Source organism: Rhipicephalus sanguineus, chromosome 3 (genome assembly GCF_013339695.2).
Source record: "Rhipicephalus sanguineus isolate Rsan-2018 chromosome 3, BIME_Rsan_1.4, whole genome shotgun sequence".
Lineage (NCBI taxonomy): Eukaryota > Metazoa > Arthropoda > Arachnida > Ixodida > Ixodidae > Rhipicephalus > Rhipicephalus sanguineus.
Window position 1 is genome coordinate 91,699,364 of NC_051178.1, and position 10,068 is coordinate 91,709,431.

The 10,068-nt window shown below is 48.4% G+C and overlaps 1 pseudogene; it reads left to right on the plus strand.

The window, feature by feature from the left end:
- The first annotated feature begins 8,659 nt into the window (after nt 1-8,659).
- LOC119385680 (uncharacterized) lies at nt 8,660-9,840 on the plus strand (annotated as a pseudogene).
- The last annotated feature ends 228 nt before the right edge of the window (nt 9,841-10,068 follow it).

Here is a 10,068-nt window from a genome sequence, read left to right on the forward strand (position 1 = left end):
ATGGTCCCGCGACTGGAGGTCATTGCCATTAATCATAGGTGAGCTCAGGTATCCAGTAAACAGATACGATGGGAAAGCACGTGGACAGAACAATGGAACTTTTGTATTGAAGTTGGTTTTCTATGTTTGCTGAAGTTCACCTTCAGTAATGACGAAGCTTATCAGACATATCTAATGAAAATACGTCAGCACGATTGCGCTTTGCTTCTTCGTTTTATTGCGGAATTACCGTCAGAGATATGTCAGAACTCAGTCGAAGTGGATATTACATGACGAAAGCTGCCCAAAGCGTTGGCAAGGTGATCTTATCATTGGGTTGGCCCCACTGAAGAGGCGCAGCATTTATGATCTGCGGCTTACCTATTGCAGTGACGAAGCTATTTTTACAAAGACATGGCTTCTTCCCAACAACCACTTGCCGCTATTTTCAGCGCCATGGTATCGACTTGTGTACGTCGATAATAGAGCGCGTACTCCTTTTCATGGATAAAAGTAGGGTCCCATGCGGCTCGAACGCGGCTGTAGCTCAGTTGATGCGAGCATAGGGCGTGTAATCCGAAGGTCGCAGGTTCGGTCACTGCCAGCGACATGTTGTCTTTTCGTCCGGTTTGCTGCCTTCACACCTCTATCGCAATTGTCACAATACACCTAAAACAGAACAATTAACGTTCTCTATACCTTCCTCGGCTTCGTGATGTAGCGGATTCTTTGACGTGCTTTAGAGAGGGAGACGACGACGAAGTGTTTCTTTCACAGAACGCTTGTACCCTTGTCCCAGTTTTTTCCATTGTTTCCCTGCAAATCCTGGGAGCTGCCGCTCCGTCCTCGCGGCAATGCTTCAAGACACACCTAAGGATCTGCCTGGTGCGCAACCGTCCCGTCGAGCCACGTCCAGGAAACGTGGAAACGCGTCAAGCGACACGGACAGCGAGGCAACCGATTTGTACTCGGAGGGCTTCGAGTCATCGGACGATGACTTCAAGGTCGTCATGAGTCGAACGGCAAAAAGAAGACTCCTGCGGACGACATCGTCGGCAAGTGTTTCTACCGTGAAGACTGCAGCACAACGTTGGCCGCACACCATGCTATTCATGCCCGAAGACCCTACGTCCAACTTACGACTCCTCAATAGGCAAGTTCTCTCTGTGCTTCTCGAGGAAACCACGCCGAATCAGGTCAAAGACGTGAGTATAAATGCACGGAAGAATGTCCTTGCCGTAGACGTTCTGCACCGTAGTGCGCTGCAAAGCCTGCGGAACATAACGGTAATCGACAAAGTGAAAGTTCGATCACTGATCTCTACAGGTTGTAACGGCACTGTTGGCGTCATTTATGACGTCGATCTTTCCATCCCACCTGATGACCTGCCAATATTAAAGCCAACTACAGAAAGCACTCTCATCATGCACATCACAAGACTTGGCAACTCACGTTGCTTGAGGCTTATGTTTGAGGGAGACAGCCTTCCTTCACACGTCAGAGTCGGCCACGTTCGCCACTCAGTCCGTCCATACGTGCCGAAGCCACTGCAATGCTACAAATGTTTCAAGATAGGACACGTCAGAGGTGTCTGTGGTAACAATGTTGTGTGCCCGCGGTGCGCTGAATCTCATTCAAAAGACACCTGCGGTGCAACTGTGTTAAGGTGTCCCAACTGCCATGGCGCTCATGAAGCCTCATCCAAAGATTGCCCGCGCTTGAGGAACGAGCACGCGGTACTCAAGCGTATGGTGCGGGACAATTCAACGCACAGAGAGGAGGCCGCTACACTTCGGCGACGACGGCGTCGACACCGAAGAACATCACGAAAAGACTGCTCTGCCGGTAGCGAGATGTCATCCTCCATCAAGGCGGCTGCCTTACGAACACCGAACTCCTCGAAGACGGACACTGCGAAATCGAAGGCAGAGACAGCAGTCGCACCTTCCGAAGAGTGGCCCTCGCTTCCACAAGCTCAACCTGCTACGGCGTCACATCGAATCCCACTGCCCTCAACGACCCAACGAACCACTGATGCGACGACTGAAGATCGACAGGTCGTAAACTTGCTGCAGTCGCTGATTAGCGCCATGGCGTTCTACTGAGCAACATGAAGACCCCGTCTGCGCAGAGCGCACTGCAGGTGCTGAACACCCTGAGTCCGGTGCTTGCCGCTTTAGGGTAAAACCACGACCCTCGAGGTGCCATCGTTTCGAGAGGAAGTCAAGAATGCATCTGTCTTTCAGTGGAACGCCAGAGGTCTTAAGTCGCGCATGTCCGACTTTAGACAGTTTGTATTTACGAACCGATTCCCCATCATTGTGATATGCGAGCCCAATCTGTCTGCTTCCGTCAGATTGTCAGGCTACGAGTGCTTTATGTCATCCACCCATGGAGAGTGCAGCAAGGTTGTTGTGTTCATGCGCCGTGACCTGAATTATATTCATCACCCTGTCCCGCCTGACGAAGAGAATAAATATGTTTGCCTTACTGTGAAGAAGAATAAGGTCACTTTCACAATTCTCGGAGCTTACGTATCCCCATCAAGCCGCCTAGATTGCGAGCGCTTACGCGGTATTCGCAATGCCCACGAACTATAGGTGGCGCGCCGTGCTTTTCAAGATGGCGCCAGGAGGAGGGTCAACCCGTTTGTTAGCATAGGGACAGATAGGACGTGCGGACATACGGACCATGCCACTTTCACCGGATGAAGTCGAGCTGCGCTGAAATGGATATGAGACTAAAATACTTTCCCAAACCATGGAAAGTGCTAAGTACTCGCCACCTAATTATTTGCTGCGAAGTGAAAGGTTATATTTCAGCTCCGTTACCATGCATAACGATGCTTTGCGAAATCCTGTGCGTGCTACATAAACTGTATGAACTATAATTGACGTATGAGCTGAACGGCACTCCGAGGTTATCCGAGGTAGTACGTACCGAGCCTGCCTGACGGATTTGCCGCAGTAGTAGACCGCCAGCGAGTAGCGCCATCGCTGCTGCGCGTGGTGATGGCTTGCAAACATAAAAGTGTTCTGCGATAATACCCCTTCGTCATTACTTGCGCAGTCGGAAACGCGGAGTTACGTCTTCAACAGAACACAAGCATGTAACATGCCATTCAGTAGCGCTTGTGTCACAGCCATGCTGAGACTCTAGCCGTGTGTACTTCACTCGCATGTTGCAGGTTCGATCAGCACGATCGAAACATGAATATCGAAAAGAATGCACACGTATGCTTTTCGCAACGTCGAAGAAGTTCGCCGAGAGGCGTGGATTGTGGCCGTGACTGCACGCTCCATCGCTCTAACCATTTCGCTTCGCTGGTCGAGCTCGAGAGTGTTGGCGGCATGCGGCGCTCCATAATATTTACAATAATTGCGATACATGCAATGCACAAGAGGAACTATGCTTTTATTTTGATCTCGATCAAGGATATTATACATTAAATACAATCAAAGTGACTTACGAGTTACGAGCGTGAAAGAACAATGTACAGATTTAGTTGAGCGTCCGCAACAACGTACGGACGCAGCCTGCCATAGGAAATGGCTGGCAGGCTGCGTCCGTACGTTGTTGCGGACGCCCAACTAAATCTGTCTATTAACGCACGAGGGGACGTGAAGTGCAACTCGCTCGTCGTGAGTTCAGCTGGTGGTTCATCGTCGCTATCACTCTCGGTGCTTTCACAGTCTTCTACGTCCAGTGAAAAATCCTCGTCGTCAAGATGGTTTCTTTCAACATCACTGCTGAAAGCAATCTGAAGAATTTCCTCCGCCGAACGACTTCGACCACTCCGCGTCACCACGTTTACAATTAGAAAGACGTCTGGGCGCGGAGAACGTTTTGCTCTCAGAGCGGTCAACAAGCAAATCGCTTGCAGTGTGCTGCCACCTATCAACAAACGTACAAAAACAAGCGGCGCAGCGGTGGCTATGAAACCCAACACACTGGCGAAGGACGGCGTGGATGGAAATAATGTATCGCCAACTTGAGATCGCTCAGTTATACATTAGCACATCGCGAGCCCGCGCGACCTCCATCCCACGTACAGTGTTATGGGACTCATGCATTACAAGAAACACTGACCAATTATATAAGCAAGTAAAACAGGATGAGCTTCAACTGAATATGTCAGACGATAACATTTAACTTACCTACGTGGCTACAGAAAGCCTCGCGAAGCTGATAGTATGTGTACACTGTGGGCTAGCATTGAAAGCGCGACTTGCCACGTATTTTCACGAAAACTTCGCGTCTCGCAAGAACGAATCAGATTTCTCGTGTCACGGAGGGCCCGGTTTGTTCACTGATGCAGGGAACATGCAAAGTCGTAGACTCGTAGTGTTCCTTTCTTGCCAACGCGTTAACACTGAGGCTAGCACAGCCGAACATGGGAGCGACTGCATAGTGCCGCCATTTTGTCGTCTACTAACCCTCCTCGAGAGGACGCTCCTCGATTCCGCTCGGTGGCGCGACAGTCTATGGGCATTGCGAATTTTGACATCGACTCCACACCCGTGGGTGATCACTGGTGATTTTAATGCCCACCATTTTCTATGGGGAAGCTCAAAGGTCAACTCTAGAGGAAGAAAGTTGGTGTCATTTGCCTCGGAACACGAACTCAGTGTTTTTAATGATGGAAGCCCTACATATCTACGTGGATCAGCCTACAGCAGCTGCCTGGACCTCACTCTTGTTTCACGCTCGTTCACGAGAAAAGTGCACTGGTTTTCAGATTTGGAAACGCGGGGTAGTGACCACATTCCAACTTATCTGAGGATAGAAGGTTTGACCAGCTCAAAGTCCTCCAGAGCCCTCCAATGCACCGATTGGCCGAAATTCAAGACGATAATGGAAGACTGTTGTAGTGACGGCTCATCCTATAACCTAGAGGCGGCGATAAAGGATGCTCTGCAGAACACCACGCATTCGCTTTTGACAAGTTACACGAGTTACACACGCACCGATTTCGACATCGAACTTGAGAAGCTTCGTGCAATGCGCTGTCGCGCGGAACGAAGATATAGACGCACAAAGTGCAATGATGATTTGAGACTGGCTTGACGCACTCAGAAGAAAATACAGCGTCACATGGATAAACTGGCTTCGCGACGATGGGCATCCTTCTGCGAGTCGTTGGATCCGCGAAAGCCTTTATCGCTTATATGGAGAACTGTCCGTGGTCTTCGCACAACCTTTGGTCAGCGACACCCGTTTAAATCTCTGGCACTTCACTTGCATTGTAACGAGATTGACGTCGCAGAATCCTTCTGCAGAAGGATTGCCGGCGACTCAAATTTCACAGATACAAGGACGGTGGAGCTCGATCACCCATTTCTCTCACGTGATCACCGCATGGAGTGCCCGTTTTCTATGGATGAGCTAGAAGCTGCACTGGCATTGTGCAGACGTTCTTCGGCGCCAGGACCTGACGGCATTACATATCGTGCTCTTTGTAACCTTGGAGACGAAGCTCGGAAGGCACTCCTGCACCTATACAACGACTCCTGGCAGACTGGTACAGTTCCCCAAGCATGGAAGTCAAGTCGCCTCATTCCGCTTCTCAAAGCTGGCAAGTCGCCGTTGGACATTTCCTCATACCGTCCTATCGCGCTTGCCAGTTGCGTGGGAAAAACAATGGAAAGAATGATTCTAATACGACTGGAATGGTACTTGAGCACTATGAAATCTATCCAGATGCCATGGCCGGATTCAGGCGCGGCCGATCGGCAACAGACAACGTTGTTGATCTGGTGACATATGTCGAACACCATAAGGTCTGTAAGAGACTGTGTGCTGCTCTGTTTCTAGACGTCAAGGGGGCTTATGATAATGTCTCCCATGAAGCCATCCTGAGTGCATTAGAAACAGTAGGTCTTGGTGGCAAGGTATATTTGTGGGTGTGCAGCTACTTGCAGAGAAGATCGTTCTACGTGACCACGGAGAATGGCCCGACAACTGAGTATTACAATAATACGGAATACCGGGCTAGTTGGTTTTGCTGCATATTGGAATTTAAGCGCACACACACGAGGACACACAAGAAAGCGCTGGTCCGTGTGTTCTTTCTTGTGTGTCCTCGTGTGTGTGCGCTTAAATTCCAATATGCAGCAAAACCAACTAACCCGGTATTCCGTATTATTAGAGGAGTTCTAAGCCCTACGCTTTTCAATCTAACCCTCATTGGACTGGTCGAAAGCCTACCAAGCACCGTAAAGCTTTCTATCTACGCTGACGACATCTGCATTTGGACTTCAGGTGTGACACGGCTTCAGCTTCGCGCCCGCCTGCAAAAGGCAGCCACAATGACGTCCTGCTGCCTTCGTAAACAAGGCCTGGAAGTGTCTTGCGTGAAATGTGCAGTGGTAGCATTCACGAGGAAGCGAATGTCTGCCTATGGTATATCAATTAATGGAGACCTTATATCATTCAGCAGAAGCCACAGGTTCTTGGGAGTCATAATTGACAGAAACCTGTCTTGGACTCCACACGTCAACTACTTGAAGAAGCGGCTGACTGCTATATGTCACATGTTCAGATTCCTTGCAGGAAAAAAATGGGGAGTGCCGATACCCCTATTGAAAATCGTGGGTTGGTGGATGCTGGAATTCTTGGTGGACAAGGTGGAAACAATAGTGGATGTGGCGGAAACTGTGGTGGTCATCATGGCTGATGATGGCGAGAGTGGAAAAAATGGTGGCAGATGGTGGTGGTGGTGGCGAGCTTCTTTTGGTGTTAAGTGGAAAATGCTGGCTGATGGTGGCGAGAGTGGAAAAATGGTGGCAGATGGTGGTGGTGGTGGCGAGCTTCTTTTGGTGTAAAGTGGAAAATGCTGGCTGATGGTGGCGAGAGTGGAAAAATGGTGGCAGATGGTGGTGGTGGTGGCGAGCTTTTTTTGGGGTTAAGTGGAAAATGCTGGCTGATGGTGGCGAGCAAAACGTGTTTCGGTGGATGGCTTGATGAACAAGCTGGATGACGGTGGCATGATGGAAGTGCACGTGACATTATGTGAAATCACTCTCACTTCTAATGTTTTGCTGTTCAATGTGTAGAAAAATATGTTTACAGTTCAAAGAAGCCAACGCCGATCATTAAGCTTTTCAGCACGCTTTTTTTTATTCATGCGGCGTAACCGCCTCAAGATTTGTGGAGCACAGCAGCCGTGAATGTGTACATTTTACGCACGTACTTATCAGCTTTACATCCGCGATGTGTTGCTCTATTGTGATGTTTACAAGTCTAGAAGTGTCAGTGTGAACAGCGACAGTATCTGTGTTACATCGGCGCGCAGTTGCCGAGAAGTGAGCCCTTCCAGCGGGTAGACCAGGAAACAGCCGCCGCTTGATACCGTCACGCTAGAAACGCAACTCTGGTGGCAATTCTTGCACACTCACTTACCTCAGCGGCACTTTAAGGTAACAGTGGAAATGCGTGCGAAGCTAAAATGCACAAACTTTTACCTTCGGCCTGCGTCGAGATAAACCCGACCAAGTATCACTTCCACCATCATATTCTACCACCATGATTGCCACCAAAGGTTAGGCATAGCTTACCGACCGAGTCCGTCTACGTGTTATCGGCACTTCTGGGTTTCAGGATACACGATTCCGATGAGTACGAATGACTTTACAGCACAGCTGTGGCATCGGCTAACCTAAATGAAGCGTTTTTTCTTGTGTACGGTGTCCGCACGAGAAGCGATCAGCATAGATGCGACGCGCTTCCAGCAAACGCCTCCGCTCACCAACCGCCGCCGGTCGCACTCGCCGGCGCTTCTCTGACACGTATGCGAGAACATAGACTTGCCAATTCGAACGCCTTACTGAACCAATATGATGGCATATTTTTCCCGCGCACTGCACTTGCGTTTGGCCGAGCTGTTCTGCAGTTGTAGCTAATGATACAGCGTCAGATCAGTGCGCTGGCACGGCTGCGCTGTAGGTTGCGCGAAAACAGCATCACAATACTCAATCAACTGTACGCGCGTATTTATCGAATGAGATCTGAGTCGACATAAAGCCTCTGCACATGTCGCCCTTTGGAAAAAGCGAGAAACGGCAATTAAACTTAGCTGTAACATTCGGTTCACTATACCCACTCCTCGGTCCACTTGACACTTTTTTTGGAGTTACGTTGTGAATTCTACAAGAAAGTTAGCGCTGTTGCCATTATCGACGTGCCATTCGTTACCGGCAGCAGTTTGTTCGCGTTTAATAACTATGCAAATTTTAGTACGATGTGAAGATCGCGTCTGTATCCAGTATGAGACATACAAAGCTGAAGCCAAACGGTGTATTAGCGTGTTGACTAGCCATTCTGCAGTACTCAAAGCAACTGTCAGCGTGGCGTTAAAAGGTGCACCACAAGATTAATTGTGAATCGCACGCTTTCAGGTATCATAGAGGTAAATTCGTCAGTACGTCAGGGGTGTCCGCTCTCGCCTTTGCTTTTTGCAATATATTTGGAACCACTTTGTTTAAGTGTGCTGTATAATTCTGACATTAAAGGATATACATATGAAGCTGAGGAGATTAAAATTCTAGCTTACGCAGATGACATTGCCTTCTTTTGCGTGGATAAACCGAGTGTCCAGGAAGCAGTAAACACTACTATGCGTTTTTGTGAAATTTCCGGAGCTAGTATAAATTTCGATAAAAGCAGAGGATTCTGGCTGGGCATGTGGGCTCTAACACCCTCGGTATTTGCAAATATTCATTGGGATGACACTCAGATCCGTTATCTAGGTGTGCCTCTTGATAACTACCGTAATAGTGGTCCTCATTGGACGTCCGCGTTAACCACTATCCGTCGCAAGGTGTCCACTTGGCAAGGACGCGACCTTTCCGTTTTCGCAAAAGCTAAAGCATGCAACATATTTCTTGCTTCGAAGCTTATCTACATTTTACAGGTATTGCACTGCTCTCGAGTACATATTCAGGCATTTCACAGAATATTTGCCTGCTTTATCTGGAGTTCATCATGGGAAGCCATGAGAAGGGACAACCTTTTTCTTCCGCTTGAGAAGGGTGGGCTTAGTCTTGTGCATTTGTTTGTGCGACAACTGGTGCTGCGACTTTTTTTTACCTTAAGGATGTCTGTCACCCGTTTCTTCTGGCTGTTATACGGAACCGTCTTTCTCACCATCTCCCTTTTCTCTTTGTCACAACAAGAATGGCGGAAGAATCGCAATTATGGGGTTTCTTGAAAGAGATTGTCGACACTGTCCAGTTTTTGAAAGCCAGATTCACGTTAGAGTACTTGTACAACGTGGACAGAAAGACGCTAACCGCCGCACTTGTAAACACCCTTTTCCCTGAACCTGTTTACCGACAGCAATATTTATCTCATTCTGGTCATGATGTATTCTGTCGTGTACGTAAAATGTGTATATCGCCAGCTGTGAAAACGTTTTTCTTTAAGCTGCACACATCTACTTCACCTGTAAAGACATGGCTTCATGAAAAAGGGATATACGTGCCCTGGTCTGTAAATTGCAGGCTATGCAACGAGCCTGAAACAATCGAGCATTGTTTTATTCATTGCCGTGATGCATTTCATTTCTGGGACATTCTTAAGAGAACCCTCAGAAAAGAATTTCCAATTACATCGCATGGTGTGAGGTTCCTGCCGTTCAAAAAGAGCATCAACAATAATGCACCATATGATTTAATCATGCTGCTAGGTCTATATTCGCTATGGAGAAGCCGCATGATTGACAGACATGCTGAGCCACCTCGCTCGACACGGTCTGTCTTTCGGGAAGAAGCAGCTAACGTGCGTAGTGTTGCTGAGACTTTTGACCCGGTTCCGGCGTGGCTTGGCCTTCTGCACGTTTCTGTCTGTTTACCGGACTTTTGAAGATTCCTTGGACTATGTGAAATTATGTGTGTTTTGTGCATATGTGCATGTGAGTGTAATTCTAAAGCGATGAATTATGTTGTAATAGATAGCGACATTTGATGGCATTATTACCATGCATTAAAGAGAGAAAAAAAGTCAGCGTGGCGTAGTGCGTAAAGTACTCGGCCCGAGATTCGAAGGTCGCACGTTCGACTCCCGGTGGCGGCAGTTTTTTTTTTTTGCATA